The following is a 22,995-nucleotide window of genomic DNA, read 5'->3' on the forward strand; positions in this document are numbered from 1 at the left end:
GGAATGATCAGATTCACATTGAATTTTGCATGGAATTAAACAGAGTAAAATGTCCATTTTAAATTCAGTAATACTTCTTTGGATGCAGAAACTAGTTGTTGGTTTGAGTGCATGCCTGCTGATCCTCTTGTATGTTGGAGCCCCCCGCTGTTTGGACTGATGTAACTAAAGTTTTGTTGGATTAGCCTGGCCTCTGGGGAGACCTGTCCATCTACTTTCCTCCACATGGACAGCCCAGGAGATCCCCATTCTTTTCACCATTTTCTGTTGAAAGCCTCTGAGGAAGTCTTGCGTGGACCTCTTTTCCTGATATTTTTTTTCCTATTTCTGTCTATTTTCTTTTTCCCAGTTTGCAAACAGAGTTTTTTACATTCATCTGAAGAGCCTGTAGCAACAATCAATGAAATAGTTTACGTCATGTCTAAGCCAGGAGTCAATTCCCTCCTCTAAAGGAACCTACTAAATGCCTTTTTGCTCACAGGCTTCTTCCTGAGCAGAATACAGAAGCTATGGGATGGGTTGGGGATCCCACATAGAACATGGCAGCACAGAATGCTTAGCTCAGAGCCAAAAAAGCATTAAAAGAGAACCAGCTGCATGTATGGCAGCACTACTTTAGAGACTAAAGTGAGGATGAGGTACTTTGCATCTCCCCCCCCCCCCCCAAAAAAAAATCTAGCAACAAGAGATGAGGCTAATTTCTCAGTAGCAGGGGCAAGGGGTTAAAAATATGCACTCAATCAACTTTCAGTCAAATCATTCATCAACTTTGAAAGCAAGCACCATTGTTCTTCTCTTCCCTTCCCAACGGCTGTGCTTACTGAGCTGATGTCCTGACTGGTTACGACTTCAGGAAAGCAAGCAAGCCTATTTCCTCTAGCAACACAGGGTCTCTTCCACTGTTCTATGTCCATTACAGGTCATTCCATGGCCACTTTCCACCTGGCCTATCACTGTCCTGGATGTGTTTACAGAAGTCAAGCATGGGATGCTTAGGCCTGCAGGAAGAGGGGCAATATCTCACCCCAGGTACTGTGACCTTCACTCAGGACCTGGTTTTATTTCCCTGCCCTGCTGTCACCCCAGAGATATTTGCTCAACTATATTATTATTATTATTAATATTATTATTTATTAATTCTATATCTTTTATCAAAAGACCAAACCCTGGTGCAGGGACAAAAATCAGTGTCCGAATGGGACTGCAAGGTCAAAACAGTCATGCCTACTGAAAAATTATAATGGATCAAATTGATTAAAACAGAGGCCAATGTCTCTCTCTGTAGAAGTAACAAAGCAATGTTGGCATCCTGGAGGCCTTCACTTCAGTCACCTGCTTTGCTAGGATGTCCCTTCTTTAAGCATGAAGCTTAAAAGCCCAACCTAAAAGACAATATGCACCAGCCCATTAGAACAAAACTTCTGCAGCTTCATCCCTTACCTCTGACTCTATTGGCGGAACCACCAATCCCCTTCTTGTTCTGTAGCCACCATTATGGTGAGAAGGGATTTAAGAGTCTGTTTTTGGAAGACTAATAGGAAAAAAGCTTATAGTATCTGTCCCACCTTTCAAGATGGATGTCTTGCTGGAATCTTGCTTGACCAAAAGTGGCAGAGAATGGTAAAGGAGAATTGCTCACCCCCATCCTCTTCAAGAATCAAAGGAAAAAGAGAAACCTTGCCCTCGGAACGAATGTTCCCTTTGACCTACAGATTCTATAGAACAAAACATTCATGACTGAGCTGAAAAAGATGTAGAAACAGGCCCTCCAGAGAGCTGTCATGGGGATCCATGCTGTATTATCTCACATGACACCAACAAACCTTCATGATTGCCTGCAAGAACCAGAAGATAGTGTGGAAACACTTTTTTTTTTTTCCTGTTTCCTCCATGCCTGAAGGAAATTTTACCTTAAACAAGGAGGTCCTGGAGATAGATGTTCTGGGATTCTTTTGAAGAATAGAGGGGTTTCTTTTTTTTGTGGGGGTGGGGAGACTAAGTTCCAAATTCATGTAGCCCTTGTTTTCCCTTATGGAAGTAGTTATACATCCTCTCTTCTCCATAGGGGAGAAACTGATACAGTTCCTTCTCCGTTTTCCCTTCTATTCTGAACTTTGGAAGAATCAGAGGCCAACGTCCTGATAAATGTACCTATCAACCTAGGAGCTTTACAATGGAAACTTATCTTCTGCACTAGTGAGTATCCACCCATGGTTTTTCTTAGTTACTTCAATATGGGCTTTTTCGAGAGAGAACAGAATTTCAGGTTAAAAAGTCATCCTTTATATGCACACCCATGCACACTTTTCCCTGCCTGTTCAACAGGAAGACTTGACATACTGTCTCCTCACCATGAGATAGGAAATGGATGGCAGTTCCCCTGTTACTACCTTGACTCCCTCCCCTCCCCCAGACCCAGCAGTATCTCTTCCCTGGGGATTCTCCTTTTCCCTCACTCTCTCCTCTCCTTGCCTCCCACTGCTCCAGGACCATATATTGAAGGCAAGGCAGATTTGTGTCCCTAAAAGCTTTCACACAGCTCCGCCAACCTGAAAATTGCATCATAACAGATCCTCCTGCCTAAAATCCTGTGACTTGCCAAATTACATGAATTGATCACAACACTGCTAGGCTTCTTGGAGGGGATTCCCCTTCCCCACCTCTACCCCCAGGCCGGGGGAGCTGCCATTCTATCCTTTCCATCTACCCCTCTCTCTCCCCATCCACCTTTTACAGTGTCTCTTCTGCTCCTCACAGTTCCTGTGTCATGTCTACCTGTTGAACCATAGAGTGGCAGCCATTTTGCCTGTGGACATGGTTTCAATCTCACTGAAAACAATGGGGGAGAGACTGTAGAGAAATGGCAGCCGTCTTGCTGGCTTCAGACCAACTGATGGCAATAGAGAAAAGTTGTGAGTTGGGACCTCTCATCCTGGTTTTTATGAGGCAGGTAAAATTACTAATCACAATATAATTATTAGCAATAGCAACACTACACAGTTATATTAACCTTCTGACAGGACTTGAAATGTACAGGGAAACTAGTTCTAGATGCTTTGGGCTGATATTAGCCCTGCTACATACTCATGCATAACACAAACTGCCCACTGTGGAGAATGCAAAGCACTTCTCTGACTATTTTAAAATCAAGATTGGATGTTTTCTAAAAGATCTACTCTAGGAATTATTTTGGGGAAGTTTTATGGCCTTTGTTGAAGTCAGACTAGATTATCACAATAGTCCCTTCTGGCATTGGAATCTATGAATACCCATAGCAGAGTTCTTCAGGTTTGCATTCACAGCCTCACACTCCAGTACAAGGTGATCCTATTCAGCCTTATGGTGCCAGCCAACTTCAAAGAGCAGAGTATACACTGTGCACGCTTCTGGATGATCGCTATATTAATACAACTAGCCAACTTTTTTCAAATTTAAATAAACATTTCAAATGTGAGAATTCAAATTGTCATGAAATTGTCTCCCTGATTTTGACCAGAAGTACTTATGCTCACAGTTACAGAGGTGGGATTACCATCGTTCTCTGACTGGGTTTATGAACTACCAGATCAACACAACACCTATAAGCAGGAACTTCACCATAGACAAGACCCACCCATGAAGGGAGGCAATTACTGGGGACTCCCTCATCTTGCTGGGAAATGGTAAACTCATTTGAAGTCCTGTCCTGATGTGATGGAAAAATGAAGTAATTGCAGCATTTTCTACTGTAGTTCAAAGCACAGTTACAAAGATGGATGAAGTTCCCTAAGCAGTCAGCACCTTCCTACAATGGTGAACGTAAACACTCCAAAACGAAGTAATACTATTGTTTCATTGGAAAGGATATCTACAATTCATCAAGAATTGTCACCTAAGAGGCAACTTTAAATGTAACAGCATCTAAATGGAAAAATGTATCCTGGAAAGTGTGTGTTTGTTAAAGGTTATAACAAAGTCCCTACAGATGGTTCAGGCACTCCTTGACTATTTGTTTCAGCCAAGAAATAACTTAACACTCTTTTAGGACAAGATGATTTAGTTTAGAACCAAAAAAAAAAAAAGTGGTAGCTGAAAACTGGTTGACTGGTGTATGATTAGTTTTCTTCATACAGAAGACAAGTCACCAATTAAATCACACTAGTCAGTGAAGATGAGATTAGGCCATAGGGCTACGATGACCTGAGAAGTCCTGTTTCTGAGGTCTTTCACCTCATTATGAATCTACTCCTTTGCCTTCTACCTCAAGAAGATTTTAACCTACTGCCCATTGAAACAGGGTCTGAAAAGACTCAGCTTTGCAGTATGTCTGCTGAACAGAACCAGTTGAAGAAAGCATGGTATTCCAGGGAAGCCACTTTAAATTCAAAAACATAGCTCAGCAATCTTTCTGCTGGAATCCCAAACATCAAGGAAATTAGCATGCATTAGATTTTCAGTTGTCAAGGTTAATCTTGAGTTTGGTCTTGATGTCTAAAGTCCTTTTTAACTATCGTGAGGTACAGGGCTGACACATAAGAATACTAGTGGCACCTTAGGGACTAACAAATTTATTAGAGCATAAGCTTTCGTGAGCTACAGCTCACTTCATCGGATGCATTTGGTGGAAAAAACAGAGGAGAGATATATATACACACACAGAGAACATGAAACAATGGGTTTTATCATACACACTGTAAGGAGAGTGATCACTTAAGATAAGCCATCACCAGCAGCGGGGGGGGGGGGGAAGGAGGAAAACCTTTCATGGTGACAAACAAGGTAGGCTATTTCCAGCAGTTAACAAGAATACCTGAGGAACAGTGGGGTGTGGGTTGGGGGGGAGAAATAACATGGGGAAATAGTTTTACTTTGTGTAATGACTCATCCATTCCCAGTCTCTATTCAAGCCTAAGTTAATTGTATCCAGTTTGCAAATTAATTCCAATTCAGCAGTCTCTCGTTGGAGTCTGTTTTTGAAGCTTTTTTGTTGAAGTATAGCCACTCTAAGATCTGTGATCGAGTGACCAGAGAGATTGAAGTGTTCTCCAACTGGTTTTTGAATGTTATAATTCTTGACGTCTGATTTGTGTCCATTCATTCTTTTACGTAGAGACTGTCCAGTTTGGCCAATGTACATGGCAGAGGGGCATTGCTGGCACATGATGGCATATATCACATTGGTAGATGCGCAGGTGAACGAGCCTCTGATAGTGTGGCTGATGCGATTAGGCCCTATGATGGTGTCCCCTGAATAGATATGTGGACAGAGTTGGCAACGGGCTTTGTTGCAAGGATAGGTTCCTGGGTTAGTGGTTCTGTTGTGTGGTGTGTGGTTGCTGGTGAGTATTTGCTTCAGACCGGGGGGCTGTCTGTAAGCAAGGACTAGCCTGTCTCCCAAGATCTCTGAGAGTGATGGGTCGTCCTTCAGGATAGGTTGTAGATCCTTGATGATGCATTGGAGAGGTTTTAGTTGGGGGCTGAAGATGATGGCTAGTGGCGTTCTGTTCTTTTCTTTGTTGGGCCTGTCCTGTAGTAGGTGACTTCTGGGTACTCTTCTGGCTCTGTCAATCTGTTTCTTCACTTCAGCAGGTGGGTATTGTAGTTGTAGGAATGCATGATAGAGATCTTGTAGGTGTTTGTCTGTGTCTGAGGGGTTGGAGCAAATGCGGTTATATCGTAGCGCTTGGCTGTAGACAATGGATCGAGTGGTATGATCTGGATGAAAGCTAGAGGCATGTAGGTAGGAATAGCAGTCAGTAGGTTTCCGATATAGGGTGGTGTTTATGTGACCATCGCTTATTAGCACCGTAGTGTCCAGGAAGTGGATCTCTTGTGTGGACTGGTCCAGGCTGAGGTTGATGGTGGGATGGAAATTGTTGAAATCATGGTGGAATTCCTCAAGAGCTTCTTTGCCATGGGTCCAGATGATGAAGATGTCATCAATGTAGCGCAAGTAGAGTAGGGGCATTAGGGGACGAGAGCTGAGGAAGCGTTGTTCTAAGTCAGCCATAAAAATGTTGGCATACTGTGGGGCCATGCAGGTACCCATCGCAGTGCCGCTGATTTGAAGGTATACATTGTCCCCAAATGTGAAATATTTAGGGGTATTGTGTGGCTATGTAGACTCCCTCCTCAAGTCCTACGTTACCAGCACTCCCAGCTATCTTCGAGACACCACTGACTTCCTGAGGAAACTACAGTCCATTGGTGATCTTCCTAAAAACACCATCCTAGCCACTATGGATGTAGAAGCCCTCTACACCAACATTCCACACAAAGATGGACTACAAACCGTCAGGAACAGTATCCTTGATAATGTCACGGCTAACCTGGTGGCTGAACTTTGTGACTTTGTCCTCACCCATAACCTTTCCCCCCCGCTGCTGGTGATGGCTTATCTTAAGTGATTATTCTCCTTACAGTGCGTATGATAAAACCCATTGTTTCATGTTCTCTGTGTGTGTATATCAACCTCCCCTCTGTTTTTTCCACCAAATGCATCCGATGAAGTGAGCTGTAGCTCACGAAAGCTTATGCTCTAATAAATTTGTTAGTCTCTAAGGTGCCACAAGTACTCCTTTTCTTTTTGCGAATACAGACTAACACGGCTGCTACTCTGAAACCTGTCATAAGAACACTAGTTACACATGGATCTTCTATTTGTGGTTGGAGAACCTTTTGATGAGTGGAAAAGGCAGGCAAGTAAAATATAAGCTGACTACCTGTTCCAACATTGAGCTTGTATTTTGTAAAAGCATAAATCTATAGACATGCAGTCCTGGTGAAGGATCTTCAATTCAGTGGTACTGATCTAGCTGATTTGTCTACATAGCATGAGTGTAATTCCTATACTGTCCCCTACTTACCTCCCTTTATACTTTTATAACTGATATTCCTCCTCCTCGCTCACTTCAGTTTTGATCAGAAAAGTTCAAGTATACTTCCACAAGTGTTCCTCTATAGCTACTGTAAGAGACTAACACATTCTGGAGGGAATCCTATGAGCAGGCAGTCTACTGCCCAGGCTTGCCCACATGCAAAGCTCTAGCTTCCTCCATAGACTTGGTACCTGACCCTACATAGAACACACTTGTTGATTACTTCTTCAAAAGGAGTAACTGATAACTATGAACTTTTCATTTTGCTGTGCATTTGTCTTTAATTGCAATATATTCTCCACTATCTCTGTCCTGTGCCCTTTTTAAAACAAATGTTTTAAACAATGAAAAGACCTGTTTTCCCTTTCGAAAACCAATTTAGCATAACTTTGCTTTTAAACAAAAAATGTGAATTCTAAGTATACCTCTCAACTTGCCAAGATCCAAATAATGGGACTCTTGACTTTTTTGAAAAGCACACAATGAGACACAACTCTAAGTATGAGCAGCTTAACTTGATGTGGAAATCTTTCTTCAGAAAAAATATTCTATAGCCTTAGCTTCATGATTCTGCATTATAGTTGTGAGTTATTTGAAACGAAACTGTTCACTAGATGTGTGGGATGTGGAAAGTTTGGTCTACACAATAGAATGACATATATGCTAGAATTTAAAAGCATACTTCTGTGTTGGGTCTTTTGCTAGAGGGTAACAAAGGCTTTACAGATAAAGATAAAAAGATCTTGTAACAAATATTAAATCTTAAAGATGCACAGGGTAAAAGGTCTTAATGCAAGTTCAAAGGTATAATTTTGTTTTTTAACTGCAGAGCCCTACCTGTCAAGAAAAAATATTCTATTTAACTTTCTTGTTGTGGAGAGTAAGGACTCATGGCCCTGTTCTGTAATTAATGTAGACTGGGTCCTGAATGGAACAGGGAGCAGTTATATGGTGACTTAATTATTTTTAGTATAGATTAGATTTATACATAAGGTTCTGGATGCTTTAAGAACAGTTACACGTGATATCACATTTAATTACAATGCTGATTGTGATTTATAGACTGGTCAAAATTGCACATTAAAAGTTGTTTAGTGCCAAACGTATTAGGGCTTCTGAGCATTTTGGGGAAAGAGTCTAAGGGTATGTCTTCACTACCAGCTGGATCAGCGGCCAGCGATCGATCCAGCGGGGATCAATTTATTGTGTCTAGTCTAGATCCCCGAGCGCTCACCCATCGACTCCTGTACTCCAGCACTGCGAGAGGCGCAGGCAGAGTCGATGGGGGAGCGGCAGCAGTCGACTCACTGCGATGGAGACACCACTGTAAGTCGCGCTACGTATGTCAACTTCAGCTATGTTATTCATGTAGCTGAAGTTGCATAACTTAGATCAATTCTCTCCCCCCACATCCTTCCCCTGCAGTGTAGACCAGGGCTAAGGATGAGGACGCTCTCCAGCTGGCTCAGGTAATAAGTCCCACACCAGGTGTAGGCTAGGGCAAGGAAACCCTTGTATGGATCCAAAAAACTGGAGTGGAGACCCAATTCTTTGGAGGAAGAGGCAGGGCTGCACGCTCCCCTTCTTCCCACTGTGAATTGGGATTCTTACAATGCTCAGGCACAAGTCTTGCAAACTCCAGTGGCTCTGGGGTCTCAGAAAGGCAAAACCAAGCATGACTTTTGCCAGGCATCAAATTAATGTTAATGAACAAGTAATGGGATAAAAATCAGGCATTAAAGTTTCTCCCTTGACTTTCCCACCTCTGAGGACCCTAGCTGCCTCCCAGTGCTCCTATAGGGTGTACTGCCCCTCCCCCAACCTGGCAATATGTCTGGGCTTGCAGCTAAGCCTGTTTCCCCAGTGAAGCCTGGCCTCATGAAGCAGTGCAATAGGAATCGCATCTCTTGCTTTCAACCCACAGACTGTTCTGCCATGGAAGGGATATCACAGTTTGAAAGGGGTCACTCTTCACCCTCTTCCACTGCATAGGCTGGGTCCATACTCAAGCATCAGGAACACATCAGGCATTCTGTGACTAGAACAGAGGCACGTAAGGATTAGAGGAGTAAGTTTGATGTGTCTTGCCATGTTCAAAATCACTCCTTTTGTATTAAGTAAAGCCCCCAATGGTATTAGGTCGCTCCTACAGTAATCATGCGGGTGCTAGCAAGCCTGGCAAAGCAGGCAGGCAGACTTTCAGGTTCTTAGGGACAAGCTATTCCTACAATTGAGGTATTTGCAACAGTATCCATACATGGTTGAGTAGTCCCCAGGCCAGGATCAATATCCTTCCTCTAAAGAGGTGGGGAAGTACCACAGGTGCATCACCAAAACAAAGCCTCTATGATTTCCAGGACATGAAGCAAATGGCTTTTAAGGAATTAAATGTTACAGAAGAACACAAAGCAACCTTGTATATTAGGAACCTCGTATGAGTATGAGAAGCTCCACCCATGAAAGATAGTGTCACCTTCAAAAGGGGGCATCATTCCAGAAGACCCCATAGTCCATAAGAGGAGGACTTACCACATTGACCCACAAAGCCTCAACCACAAGCATTCAGAAAATAAAATCCTATACTTCATAAAGAAAATATTTGGTTTGTTGTCCAGGGTATGAATCTTCCTTTGAGTGAAAGGTCTCAGGTTCTGTTTTACGTTACTCCTTCATGAAACTTGTGACAAGCTCTGATTCCTAACTCGGTGGCTACAAAGAAATAATGAGGTTGTCAAGTGGTGAAGCATCCATAAATAATCAATAATCCTAAACTGATACCTTACGCATCCAAACACACAGGTAAAGAGCTCTCTTCAATCTCCGCTATTAATGTGAATAACCTTTCCACAGATGGGCTTCAACCCTCACTATCAAAGCCAACATGGCGATGTGTTGGTTGCTACCAACTTCAAGGATATTCAAGAAGGAATTCTACCCCTAGCAGAGGGAGGAGGGAACAAAGTCAAGCTGGTGTTTACAAAGAAACCAAGATAAATTTCTCCCAAACCAACTAAATTCTCAGCATAACAAAGACAAAATGACCACTTGTGTATGAGAGTGGTAATTCCTACACAAGACTCCTCCCTGTGATCTACCCTCTCCACCCAGTCTAAGGAGACAGCTGGTAGTAATTGGAGCAAGGCTTAAATCCCAAGTTATGCATCTATTCCCATTCATAGACAACGTATCAATCAGCACCCTGTACAAGGAAAAGGACCCATTCAGCACTGGCCAGCAGCAAAAATCAAGAACCTCTGGACCCACTGCAGAGAATTGCTCACCTAGGGTTCAAAACAGGCATGGCTCTGGCCATATTTTTACCACCATGGTAAAGATCCAAAACATCATTGCATTAGTCATGTGTTGGCAGTGGTCACCAGTAGGCAGTTATCTCCCATGGCTAGGATGCTGGTGCCATGCATAGGCTTCATCCCCTGAATGGGATTTCTCAAAATGTGCCTCCAGAAATTCCTTCTGAGAACACAGAAATGCTTACCTTGTACAATTCAAAATTAACCTCCATTCCTGGATCATATCATTGCCCCTTTCTTGGCAGATAAGTACAAACTTGTTCTAAATGCCAACCCAAATTCCACCATACTCTTGCATACTCAGGATGGAAGTAAGCCTCGCAGGGTGAGACGCATACTTGAAAGACCCAATTCTGAATCTCAGAACACATCCTTTTAGTTCATTTTGACAGCTCTATCAAGGACATAGCTGAATAATAACAAAATATGGCCATATGGGATTGGACCAATGGTTCGAGTCCAGTGTCCAGTCTGACAGTGGACAATACCTGCATCAGAAAAAGAAGCAAGCGACAATGCCCTAGGCAACTATGGTGCTTGTAGGAAGTTTCCTCCTACTTCCCGTTAACTTGGCTTTCAAGTAATGTGTGAATATTTATATGCTGTTGGACTTGATAAACAGGCAAGGATCCTCCATTGCACTGGCAGAAGAACAGATTTCTTGAAGAAGGGATGACTTCATCTGGACCCAGACCACCTACACTTTCATAGTTTCATTTTGCAGAGCATATGGCCAGAAGGTCATCTAGTCTGGCCACCTGTATTTCACAAGTCCTTAAACTTTACTTTGTTGGCCCTGTATTCAGCCTATTAACTTATGACCAGAAGGCTCCTCCTGTGTCACTGAGGTTAGTACTCTGCTATCACATGCATTCCCACCACTTAATCCTGCCCCTAAACTTATTGAGCTCTCTCTTAAAATAAGACAGGTTGTTTGCTCCAACTACTCCTATTGAAAAGCTGGTCCAGAACCTTACTATTCTGAGAGTTAGAAACCTTCTTCAAACTTGGGTTTGACAACAACAACAACAACAACAAAAAAGCGTATTTTCCCAGAAGATATCCAGTTTTGATCTGAAGACCTCAAGAGATGGAAAATTCACCACTTTCCTCCGTCTCCTATTCTAGTAATTAATCAACCTTACCTCTTCTTTTTGTTTTTAAAGTGCCTTATTTCCAGTATTAATTTGTCTGGCTTCAGTTTCCAGCCATTGGTGGTTCTTATGTCTTTTGCCAGGATAAGAGTTCTTTAGTACCTGGCATTTCTCTCCTTGATGGTACTTTTACACTGTATTCAAAGTCACCTCTCACCCTTCTCTTTTTATTAAGTGGGTTAAGCTTTTTAGGGCTTTCAGTATAAGGGCTTTTCTCCAGCCCTCAAACCATTTTTGTGCTTTTCTCCAATTTTTCAACATCCTCTTCGAAGTGTGGACACCAGAACTGAACACGGTACTCTAGTAATACTCACCAATGCCATATACAGAGGTGAAAATCATTTCCCTTGTTTACACAGCCAAGAATCACATTAGCCCTTTTAGCCACACCACTGCACTGGTTGCTGAAGGTGATCTGACTGTCCACGATGAGCCCTAGAACCTTTTCGTATTCTCTGCTTTCCAATATAGTCCCCCCATTCTCTAGGCATGGTCTGCATTCCTTGTTCCTAAGTATATAACTGTGCACTTGGCTGTAATAACATACATTTTGTTTGAATGGGCCCAACTAATGAAATGATCCAGACCACTGTATGACTGCCCTCTCTTCATTCTTTACTATTCTGCCAATCTTTGTGTAATCTGCAAACTTGATCAGCAATGATTTTATATTTACTTCCAGATCATTGGTGAAAATGTTACCTATCATGGATACCCCTTTTGAAAGCTACTTTTTGCCATCTGTCAGCCAGTTCTTAATTGATTTTAATGTCTGTTTTATTGTATAGTGTTAGTTTTTAATCAGAATGTCATGTGGTACTAGATAAAATAGCTCCCAAAAGGTTTGCAAAATAGAGTTCCAGTCCTTTTGTAAAAGTATCTTTTGCTAGAAAGGTGCAACTGAGTTGATTCCTAACAGTTCTTTAAAATATGTCTCTGCCTTCATATGCAGAGGTTGAGTGGGGATGGAGGGAGACCACTCCCATTTCTACCTATTGCACTATAATACTTTGCTTCTCCCCCACCCCAACTTCACCTTTGTTATGAGAGGCAGAAAGCTTTGTACTGCAGAAGGTAAAACTTTATTAGCAGATTTTTCTTTTGCTAGCAACTTCTCCTCCTCAGTCAACCTATACTGGTAGCCTGAAAACAACTAGAACACTCCCCCCAGGACTTAGTCCTGGAACCTCCAGCAATATTGGACCACCTCTGAATTCCAGAGATGGGAGGAGGGCATTAACCCATTCTTGATGAAAGAGCAGAAAAGTCTTAAGTATGTTACAGAGGAGCGAAGAGGGCCTGGGATTCATTGTTTCTGTATGGGAGGAAATGCATAGTTTATCATCACAGAAGAACAGTGGGGGTGAGGAAAGGGAGGGAGATGAGATTTCCGGGAAAAATTAATATAAGGAATAATTCCTGTACAAACTTACCCAAGCTTCCTTCCTTTTCATCAGAAGGATCGTCTATGTTCAGGTTTTTTTTTTATCCTCCTTTATGTGGCACCGGATTTACCCATTACACTGTCCCCTGCATTGAACTCCTGCGGTCAGTTCAAAACTTTTAACGTGCTTTCACCATTTTATGAATGCTTCACATGTTAACGAATGTATCTTCACCATACCTCCTTGTGGCATTATCCCCATTTTACAGCTAGGGTATGGAGAGCAAGATTATGGCTAAAATGTTGGGTGGCCAATTTGAGGTACTTACAGCTTGATATTTCATTACTCAGGATTTTTATAATGCTATATGTTCAAAGCACAGCTCCTCCAATCAACTGTAGGGGCAGCTCAGAGTGCTCAACCCTGGTACAAATCAGACCCTAGCTGTTTCACATTGAGCAATCAGATGATGAACACGATTAGTGATCACCTCTGAAAAATATGGTTTAAGGACCTTGCCCAGCATCACATTAGGAGTTTTGTAGCAGAAGCGGGGATAGAATCCAACACTCCAAGGCATCATGTGACTGCCTTATACATGGACCATCCGTTCTCATTGCAACAAATTTGTTTCTAGAGTGGAATATGCAGGAAGAGAAAGGATGGTCCATGCAATGAGAACTGAGTTAATGATGCACAATGCATAAGATATAGCTATTCTGCTGAAAGTATTGTAGAAAGTGTTGCCATCGATTGCTAGATGTAGGTTTCTGCATTTTCTAATGGAAGTAGCAAGTTTTTAAATTTAGAAATGTGTGTGGGTGTACAATCAATCATATGGTGATGTCACTGCTATAAAAAATCATAATAGGATTTATCCACAGAAAATTCATTACTCAGGCCAATCCCATGTTCAGAAAAGAATCAGAGTAGTAGCAAATGTCCAAACAGGTGCAGGCAGTGCACATACAGTATAAGATTTCCAGGCTTATATCCAGCCCTTTGTACACTCCGATTGCATACTACTGTATAGGATGCTTCCACTTGACTGTTTACTTAGGCCTGTTAGATGAACCCAGCTACGTCACTCGGGTGTGAAAAATCCAGAGCCCTGAGCAACGTAGTTAAGCTGACCTAACCCTGGTGTAGACAGCGCTAGGTCAACAGAAGAAATAGCTACCGCCTCTTGAGAAGGTGGAATACCTACATCAACGGGTAGGTGTAGATACTACCTTCAGTGCAGACACTATCTACACCAACTGGAGTGGTTCTCCCATTAGTACAAGTAATCTTCCCAAGACTCAGTAGCTAAGTCAATGGAAGAATTCTTTTGTCAATCTAGCAGTGTCTACACTAGGGGTTACGTCAGCTTAACTACATCGCTCAGGGGTATGGATTTTTCATACCCCTGAGTGACACAGCCGAGTCAACCTACCTTTTTTTTTTAGTGTAGACCAGGTCTCAGCCCTTGTAAGCAATGTGATTTTATTTAGGAACTGTAAACTTCAGCACCCTCTTTCCTAAGGCTGCATCAGCTGAAATTGACAGGTATAGAAGTAGTATTTGATTTACATTCAACCTCCATCAGACAAGTTGAGGCTAGGGTCCTTTCAGCCAAGAAGTAGCTACAGCTCTTTTAGAATGCATTACAACTAGAGCTGTGCGAATAACTGATTTTCAATTCACTGGCAGTTCTGAAAAAATAAAATAAAAAAAATCAGTTGGGGTCAAACAGAAACCAGAATTAATTGAAAGTTGGACAAAAAATTGTTTTGGATCAAACAATGTTTTGTTTCAATTATTTTTAAACTTTTTAAATAGAAGCAAAGGAAATGAAGGGCTAGATTCAGGAAACTGAGGTAGAGTCCTCTTATTCCCTGTGGACAGGGCACTCACCTGAGATATGGAACACTTAAGTCTGGATCCCTTCTCTGGAACAGAGACGTGAATCCAAGTCACCCGACTCCTAGGTTACTGCCTTGCCAAAATGGTTATACGCCATTTTGGTATGGGTCTCTGTCTCTCTTATTAAAGCCTTTCCACTTTGTATAAAATACTTGAATAGTCATTGGGCCAAAATGAGCAAATGACTCTACAGTCCAGTGATTAGGGCATTCACCTAGGAGATGGGACACCTGGGTTTCAGTTCCTTCTCCAGAACAGGCAGTCAAACCGGGAATCTCCCACATCCTAGGTGAGTGCCCTAACATGGGGCTATTGGGCATAAGGGGACACTGTCTCCTTGGTTTTGTCAATGACACCTACTTCCCCTTGTGAATCTAGCCCCCAAAAATCTAAACTTTTTGTTTTGGTAATGTAGAACTAATTTTTTTTGGCATTTTTAAAATTCTTGTTTGTTTGTTTAAACCAAAACCGTTCACTGAAATTGACACAAAGTCACAAAACATTTTGGTCGATCTGGATTTTTCATTGGGGAATGAAAAAAAGTTATCAAAAAAATTTCACCCAGCTCTCATTACCACAATACTGGTAGCACATTTGTCAGCTGGTAAATTTGTGTCTCAGATGCAGCATTTCGTTTGTCCAGCTATGGAAAATTTAAGATTCTGTACGTTGACAATGAATAACATTTGCACATCATGTATGAAAGAAATTAACACCACCATGGAAGTCAATTTTATGTCAGTTATTTCAGGTGTTTGGGCAAAACAGGAGTAACGTTGTGGAAAGAGGAAGTTACTTTTTGATATTTATATCAGTGAAGCCGCCACACAATTTTGTTATAACTGACAACAGCATAAATTGTGATATAGGATCCTTGTCAATCAGGGACTCCCCTGAGGCTACCAATTCATTTTACATATGTATTGACTGACCAGTATTTCATAATTACCAGCTTGGGCCATATTCAAACAAAAGGCCTGGCTGTGAAAGGTTCTATACCCTGTTTGGGACATACAGTGGGCTCAGAATCAATATACTGAATTTAGATGATTTTTACATGTTCTTAAATAAATGGCAGCCAAGAATACAAATTTATATTCTATCATAGTATGGTGTATTTGGAAATAGTAAAACATCCTCCCACCTCTATTACCATATTTCCACTATAAATGGAATTTTAAACAATAGCAGCCTTACTTTATTGCAACTCCATAATAATAAAACTATATTTCCCCAAAACATCCTTGTACTTTGTTTTGTTTTTTTCTGGAATCAAAGTTATTTGATATTACATGATGGCTCTATTAGTCATGCAGTTTCTAAGTGATCAGAAGCTGAAAGTTTTATATTAAGAATCTCAAGGAGTGGTTTGGCTAAATAAATCAGAAGCTTTGCCTCCTTAAACATCTGTTTTATTCTCCAGGATATTGATGAAAGTTGGCAGCAAATGCCCTTTTACAGACAACTGAACTTGCACAAAAGTCTGTGATCCACAATGTACACTGATAAACAAGGGTAAACAATGGGGACCTGCTCAGCGTCAGTGCAGCAGTATAGACATCTCAGAGCTGTCTAAAGCAGCTTATACTATAGGAAGTTTAACTTATAACTGATGGATGGTTTGATTTATTAATTTTCAGATGAAGGGTAATTTTCAGACTTTAAGATACTTCAGGCTGAGTATGTGTAAGGGGGGAAAAACACTAATGTAATTAAACAGCAACATTATAAGCCAAATAACATACAGTAGAGCTAACAGCTTACAGTTTGACAGTTATTCTACCAAAGGACACCTCTCAAAGCTGTTAAAATCTATAGGGTAAAAATGGGTGGCATCCATTTGATTAGTCTTTTGTCAGACACGCTGTAAATCCTTCCAGTGGCTTCAGACATCAGATTCCTTCTAACTGTCCTAGTACCTCTGTTCTATTTTTCTGTGTCCTTCCTGCTCCTACTATAGCATTTATGACATCACTCATTAGGACAAGCATGAAAAAAATGCCTGTTAATGTCTCTCAATTCCACACACCCATGTTTTGATAGTCAAAACATGTTTTGCAGTTTACTTTTTGTTCTATCACAGGCGGTGTATGTAGTTCACATTTGTTTTAGGTTAAACTAAATCAATTTATAAGGCCATCTCTACACTGGCAGAGTTACAGCACGGGGAGTTACTGTGCCGCTCAGAGAGCATTGAAGGGAAACTGCTCTTGTGTATTCACACTGTCAGCTGCCTGAGCAATAACATGTTCACATTTGTGGCTCTTGCAGCGGTATTTAGAGCGGTGCACTCTGGGCAGCTATCCCACAGAGCCCCTCTTTCTCTTCTGCCACTAAGAGCTGTGGGAACGTAGAGGGGGTCATGGGGCATCCTGGGTCCTGTGGCAGTCCCCCATGATGCATTGCTTTGCATCCCAGCAATCCCTGTGCTTCAGTCCACATTTGAAGCCATCTTTCAACAGTTTGTGTACTGCATGCTCTGCCTCTTCGGGCTGCAGGAATGGATCCCGAACTGTTGACTAGTATGCTGCTCGCTCTGACCAACACGTCACGAGTAGCAATGGAGTTATTCCTTAAACTACAAAGGCAAGAGGAGTGCAACATTGATCTCGCCATGCATAGTAGCTACGACACAAGATTGCTTGTGGCATTCACGGAGGTGCTGATCACAGTGGAACGCTGCTTTTGGGCTCGGGAAACAAGCACTGAATGGTGGGATCGCATCGTGATGCACATCTGGGATGATGAGCAATGGCTGCAGAACTTTTGGATGAGGAAAGCCAAATTCACGGGACTATGTGATGAGCTCGCCCCAGCCCTGCGACACAAGAATATGAGAAAGAGAGCTGCCCTGCTGTTGGAGAAGCGCATGGCAATTGCACTGTGGAAGCTGGCTATTCCAGACTGCTACTGATCGGTCACTAACCAGTTTGGAGTGGGAAAGTCGACCGTTGGACTCATGTTGACAGAAGTCTACAGGGTCATTAATTGCATCCTGCTCCAAAAGACCATGACTCTGGGCAACATGCATGACATTGCAGATGGCTTTGCAAAAATGGCCTTCCCTAACTGCGGTGGGGCAATAGATGGCACGCATATTCCAATTCTGGCACCAGACCACCTAATCCACTGAGTACATTAATCGTACATATTTCTCAATGGTTCTCCAGGCGCTTGTCAATCACCATGGGCGTTTCATGGACATTAACGCAGGCTGGTGCGGAAAGGTGCATGACGCACACATCTTTTGGAATGTTGGCCTGTTCAGGAAGCTGCAAGCAGGGACTTTCTTCCTGGACCAGAAGATCACCGTACGGGAAGTCAAAATGCCCTCCTGGGAGACCTCGCCTACCCCTTAATGCCATGGCTTATGAAGCCATACACAGGACAACTTGACAGTAGCAAGGAGTGGTTCAACAGGCTGAAAAATGCAGAATGACTGTTGAGTGTGCTTCTGGCCTTTTAAAAGCCTGCTGACGCTGCCTCTATAGGAAGCTGGACCTGCCCGATGACAAGATTCTTATTCTTATAGCCATGTGCTGTACGCTCCATAATATTTGTGAAGGGAATTGTGAAAGCTTCACTCAGGGCTGGACCACAGAGACTCAGTGCCTGGAGGCAGAGTGTGAACAGCCAGAGACCAGGGCTATTAGAGGGGCACCGTGCGGGGCCATATGGATCAGGGATGCCTTGAGGCAGCAATTTGAAGCTGAAAGCCACTAATATTTATTGCTATGTTTGGGAGTGCAGTGCTTGTAATGCTAGAGGTGATTTGCGCAGACGATGCACTATGAAGGTTTAACGTAATTGTCTGTTGCTTTGCAGGGCTCTATTTGCATTCAATTAATAGAATAAAGATTGCTTTGAAACCAACACAATTCTTTTATTAAAAAACAACTGAAGGAGTGAGGTCAAACAAAAAAAAACCCATAAGCACTTAGGGTGATGGTGGAAGGGAAGGTCCCAGGTGGAGGTGGGGTCCCGAGGCAGCTAAAGATTTGTGTATGTCGAGGGATCATATCCAACCTTCTCCTTTGGAGTACAATTCAGTGAGTACTGTACTTCAGCAGGGCCAAACAACAGAGGGATGGGTGTTGAGTGCAGTGGGTAATGGGAGTCCGCAGTGCTGGACTGCGTGGTGGGATGAGTGGAATACTACAGGTGTAGGCTGGAGCCAGAAGGTTGATAAGAGTGCGTTGGCAGTGTCTGGGGGAGGATGGGAAAGAGATTTGCAACAGTGGCTGCAGGGGAGAGCGGGCATGGAGCTGCTTGATTTGAAGAGCTAGTATCGCCTGGAGCATGTCTGCTTGGCACTCCATAACCTTTAAGAGCCTCTCCATGGCTTCATTCTGGCGTGCCGCATTCTCCTTTCAGTCCCTCTTCTCGCTGTCCCATCCCTCCTTCAATTCCTGTTTCTCGGCAGCGGAGTGCATCATAACATCACCCAGAAAGTCCTCCTTAGTAATTCTTGGCCGCTTTCTAATTGTGCGCAGCCGCTCAGCCAATAACAAAAAGGGAGGCTGGGCTCCCAAGATCATCTCTGTGAAATTTAAATGCAACATTCTACAGAACCAGTATTGTTTGCAACACACAGAACACTGATTCAGTGATTTAAAACACAGCCACTCTCACACCTGTCACTAACTGGCTGACCTCAGGCAAGCACATGAGCCACAAGACCCCTAAAATGGTGAGTAGCTGCAGGGGCAGGGTAAATCACTCTTCCCGGATCCTGCTGTACACTGGGCACGGGGCTCTTGGGGACAGCCAGCACGGTAGGGTGGGCCTGATAATCATTCCTGTCCCCACACTTTCCACAGGATGTGATCATTTTGGAAGATATCTCGCTGCTGAAGGTGAGCAGGGAATCAAGGGAAAGTGTTCTTCAAGACTGCGGCTTCCGCCCTAGCCCTTATGCAGCTCGCCTGTGTGCAGCAATGGTCCCTTTCTCCCCCCGTGACGGCACAGTGGTGCAGGACAGTTACCGTTAATGAGGCAAGAAACAGAGCAGCTCTGCTGAAGAACCTGCAGCAACGGATTGCCCAGTATCTCTAAGAGAGTTTCCTGGAGATCTCTGAGGGAGATTCCCATGAAGTGAGGGAGTCAATCAACAGCCTGTTCCGCCACTCCAAATAGGCATGCGGTGGGAGACAAGCCCACTTCCTGCAATCCTCCTTCCCCAACAATTTGCTTCAGTGATTCTGAAAATCAAATCCACTTACCAGGGGCCTCCTCTCCTGTTTGTGCTTTGCCAACATCCAACAGCTGTGACGTGCTAGCCTCCTCGGGGGTAGAAAAGAGCTCCTGGCTGCATGCATCTCTGACCTCTCTGAGTCATCCTCTACCTCTGGGTCTCCCTCCACATCCTCATCCAAGATTTCCTCCTCCTGGCTCGGTCCATTTTTGACTGGCATGCCCACAGTGGTCTTTGCAGTGGAAGTGAGGTCACCACCGAATATTGCATCCAGCTCTTTGTAGAACCGGCAGCTTGTGGGTGTAGCACCGGAGAGGTAGTTTGCCTCCTGTACCTTGTGGTAGGCATTCCACAGCTCCTACACTTTGACCCTGCACTGCAACATGTCCAAGTCCTAGCCCCTTTCTCTCATGCATCGTGAAATCTGGCCATAGGTATCATAATTCCTATAGCTGGAGAGCAGCTGGGACTGGACAGCCTCCTCTCCCCAAATGCTGATGAGGTCCAGCAGCTCGGCATTGCTCCAAGAGGGGGATCACCTGGAGCGTGGAGCAGGCATGGCCACCTGCAAAGAAGCGCTGAGACTACTGCAAGCATCACCAAGCAAACAGGAAGGGGACTTTCAAAATTCCAAAGGAATTTAGGGGGTGGGGATGACGGTTGGACACCTGAGGGCAGGGCAGTAGAGTTCAACCCGATGACCAGAGAGGCGAAAACAGGCATTGTGGGACACCTCCTGGAGGTCAATCGCAGCACTGTAATTGACCACAGTGTCTACACTGGCATTGCAGCACAGTAGCCCTGGTGCAGAAAGCTGTACTTCTCTCGTTGGGGTGGTTTTTTTACAGTGCTACAACTGCGCAGTTTCTGCACACTAAGTGTCATGGCAGTGTGTACACTTTGGGAGTTACTGTGCAGAAACTTGCACAGTGTAAACAAGGCCTAAATGTTAAGGTTGAAAGTTACATACCCTCCATCAAAACAGTTGTGAAAGGGGAAGTAGAAGAAATATGGCCTAAATCCCATACTCCCTTTTGAAAACTCTTAAAGGGACATTGTCAACAGGAGTTCTTTAATTTCCAAAAATAAACATTCAGGGAGCTCCTTTTTAAATCAGGGGTGGGCAAACTTTTTGGCCCGAGGGCCGCATCGGGGTGCGAAATTGTATAGAGAGCTGGGAAGGCTGTGCCTCCCTGAACAGCCTGGCCCCTGCCCCCTATCTGCCCCCTGACTGTCCCCCTCAGAACTCCCCACCCATCCAACCCCCGCTCCTTGTCCCCTAACCACTCCCTCCCGGGACCCCCACCCCTAACCGCCCCCTGGGACTCCCCCCACTCCCCATCCTGAGTGGGAGGTGGCAGTGGGCGAGGGGCCGGGGGCTAGCCTCCCGGGCCAGGAGCTCATGGGCTAGGCAGGACAGTCCCATGGGCCGGATGTGGCCTGCAGGCCCTAGTTTGCCCACCTCTGCTTTAAATAGTATGTTCTGACATTTTCAAAACATGGAAATCTCATTTCCTGTTCCATACTGATGTTTATAGGGATCTTTTAGGCAGAACCAGGAGCAACAGCAAATGTTCAGAAGCACACCTCCTTCTCCCTCCCCTTCATCTCTGCATACACGTACCTGCTATTTTTTCAGTTTCAGCTCTTCTGCTGTTGAACACCCTTTCACAGGGCCTGGCCAGAAGAGGCACATGAGCAATGCAAGACAAAATAGAGAAACTGCACTGACAGCACTTTATGTACAGTCAAAGCAAGAAAACAAACTTGGGGTGGAGGAGAAATTTTAACTTTTTTTTTTAATAAAAATCTCTTATTACAAATAATACTACTACATGCAATTTCAAATGAAAACTGTTTTTTAAAATAAAACATCAGCTTGAAGTCAATCTCCAGTACCATATCAGAAGATAATGAGAGGAAATAAGAGATTTCTTTTAACAGACTAAGGCCCTCAGTAGGGTTGCAGGAACGCACATGAATCTGCCCACCTGGTGCTCACTGCAAGATTGGAGCCTAAACTTTGCAAGTGGAGGAGAATTGTGCAGGGGAATGGCCTGAATTTTAGTGTGGTATGTTAGCTAACCATGAGCTAGAAATGATACTGGCATGTCTGGCATATTTAAAAATATCTAGAATGACCCATGCTCTGATACCTGTATTCAATTCTATATGCAGAAGCCAGAGGAGGAGAGGCAGGAGAGGGGGCAGGAGCCAGGAACTTGAGGGTATATAGGAGTAGGGGAACTAGCATAGGAGCTAGGAGTAAGGGAGAGGGGGCCAGAGGTCTATAACCATGAGTGCACAGTCCCCTCTAGAACCTGGAACTGAACCCAGGAGACTTGAATGTCTGCATTCCTTTTGTCAGCAAACAGCTCTGAAACTCACTAGCAAAGTTTCAGAGTAGCAGCCGTGTTAGTCTGTATTCGCAAAAAAGAAAAGGAGTACTTGTGGCACCTTAGAGACTAACAAATTTATTTGAGCATCACTAGAAAAGTGTGTTGCATTCCCTCTTGTGCCTATCCACATACTCAACCTACTACTGCTACCAGTTACTCTGTTAAAACTATGCTGTGATCAAAAGGTCTGACCGCTGCTGAGACCCAAGTTGGGGGTCAATATGGTCCCACATAATAGGATTTCTCACATTTCAATTTTGTTTTAAAAATTAGGGAACTACAGTAAAAAAAAAATCTATAAAAATATAAGGTTGCAAAGTAAAACACTCAAGCTAGGAAAGGACTGACTTAAGGTTTCTTCTGCAACTTTAATTTGGCCACCTTGTGGATATGTATTATAGTAGTCTTTAATTACATGAAAAATGTGATCAGTAATTAACATTTTTTATCCTACTGTATATGCATAATGTGGCAAAATGTAAGGTTGCACAGGCAACCTTAGTTCTGTTCTTTCCTAACTTGAGTGTGTGACTTTGCAATCTTTTCATTTAGCATTGTTTTTGAATGTTTATATATAAAATACAGTTTTTCCTAGGGATGTCAGCCATTAAAACAATGCTTTTGTTCCCAAGCTTGGGAAAAGACATTTTTTACTTGCTGACTCTCTCATTCACAATGATGAGGATTTTCATGTTGGACTAACACTTCTAGCAAAAAAAACCTATTTTCACTCAGTACCTGAGGCCCTTCCACACAGCTACTGGAGTGACTGCCAAATGAAACATAGTAT

Source organism: Dermochelys coriacea, chromosome 1, assembly GCF_009764565.3.
Source record: "Dermochelys coriacea isolate rDerCor1 chromosome 1, rDerCor1.pri.v4, whole genome shotgun sequence".
NCBI lineage: Eukaryota > Metazoa > Chordata > Testudines > Dermochelyidae > Dermochelys > Dermochelys coriacea.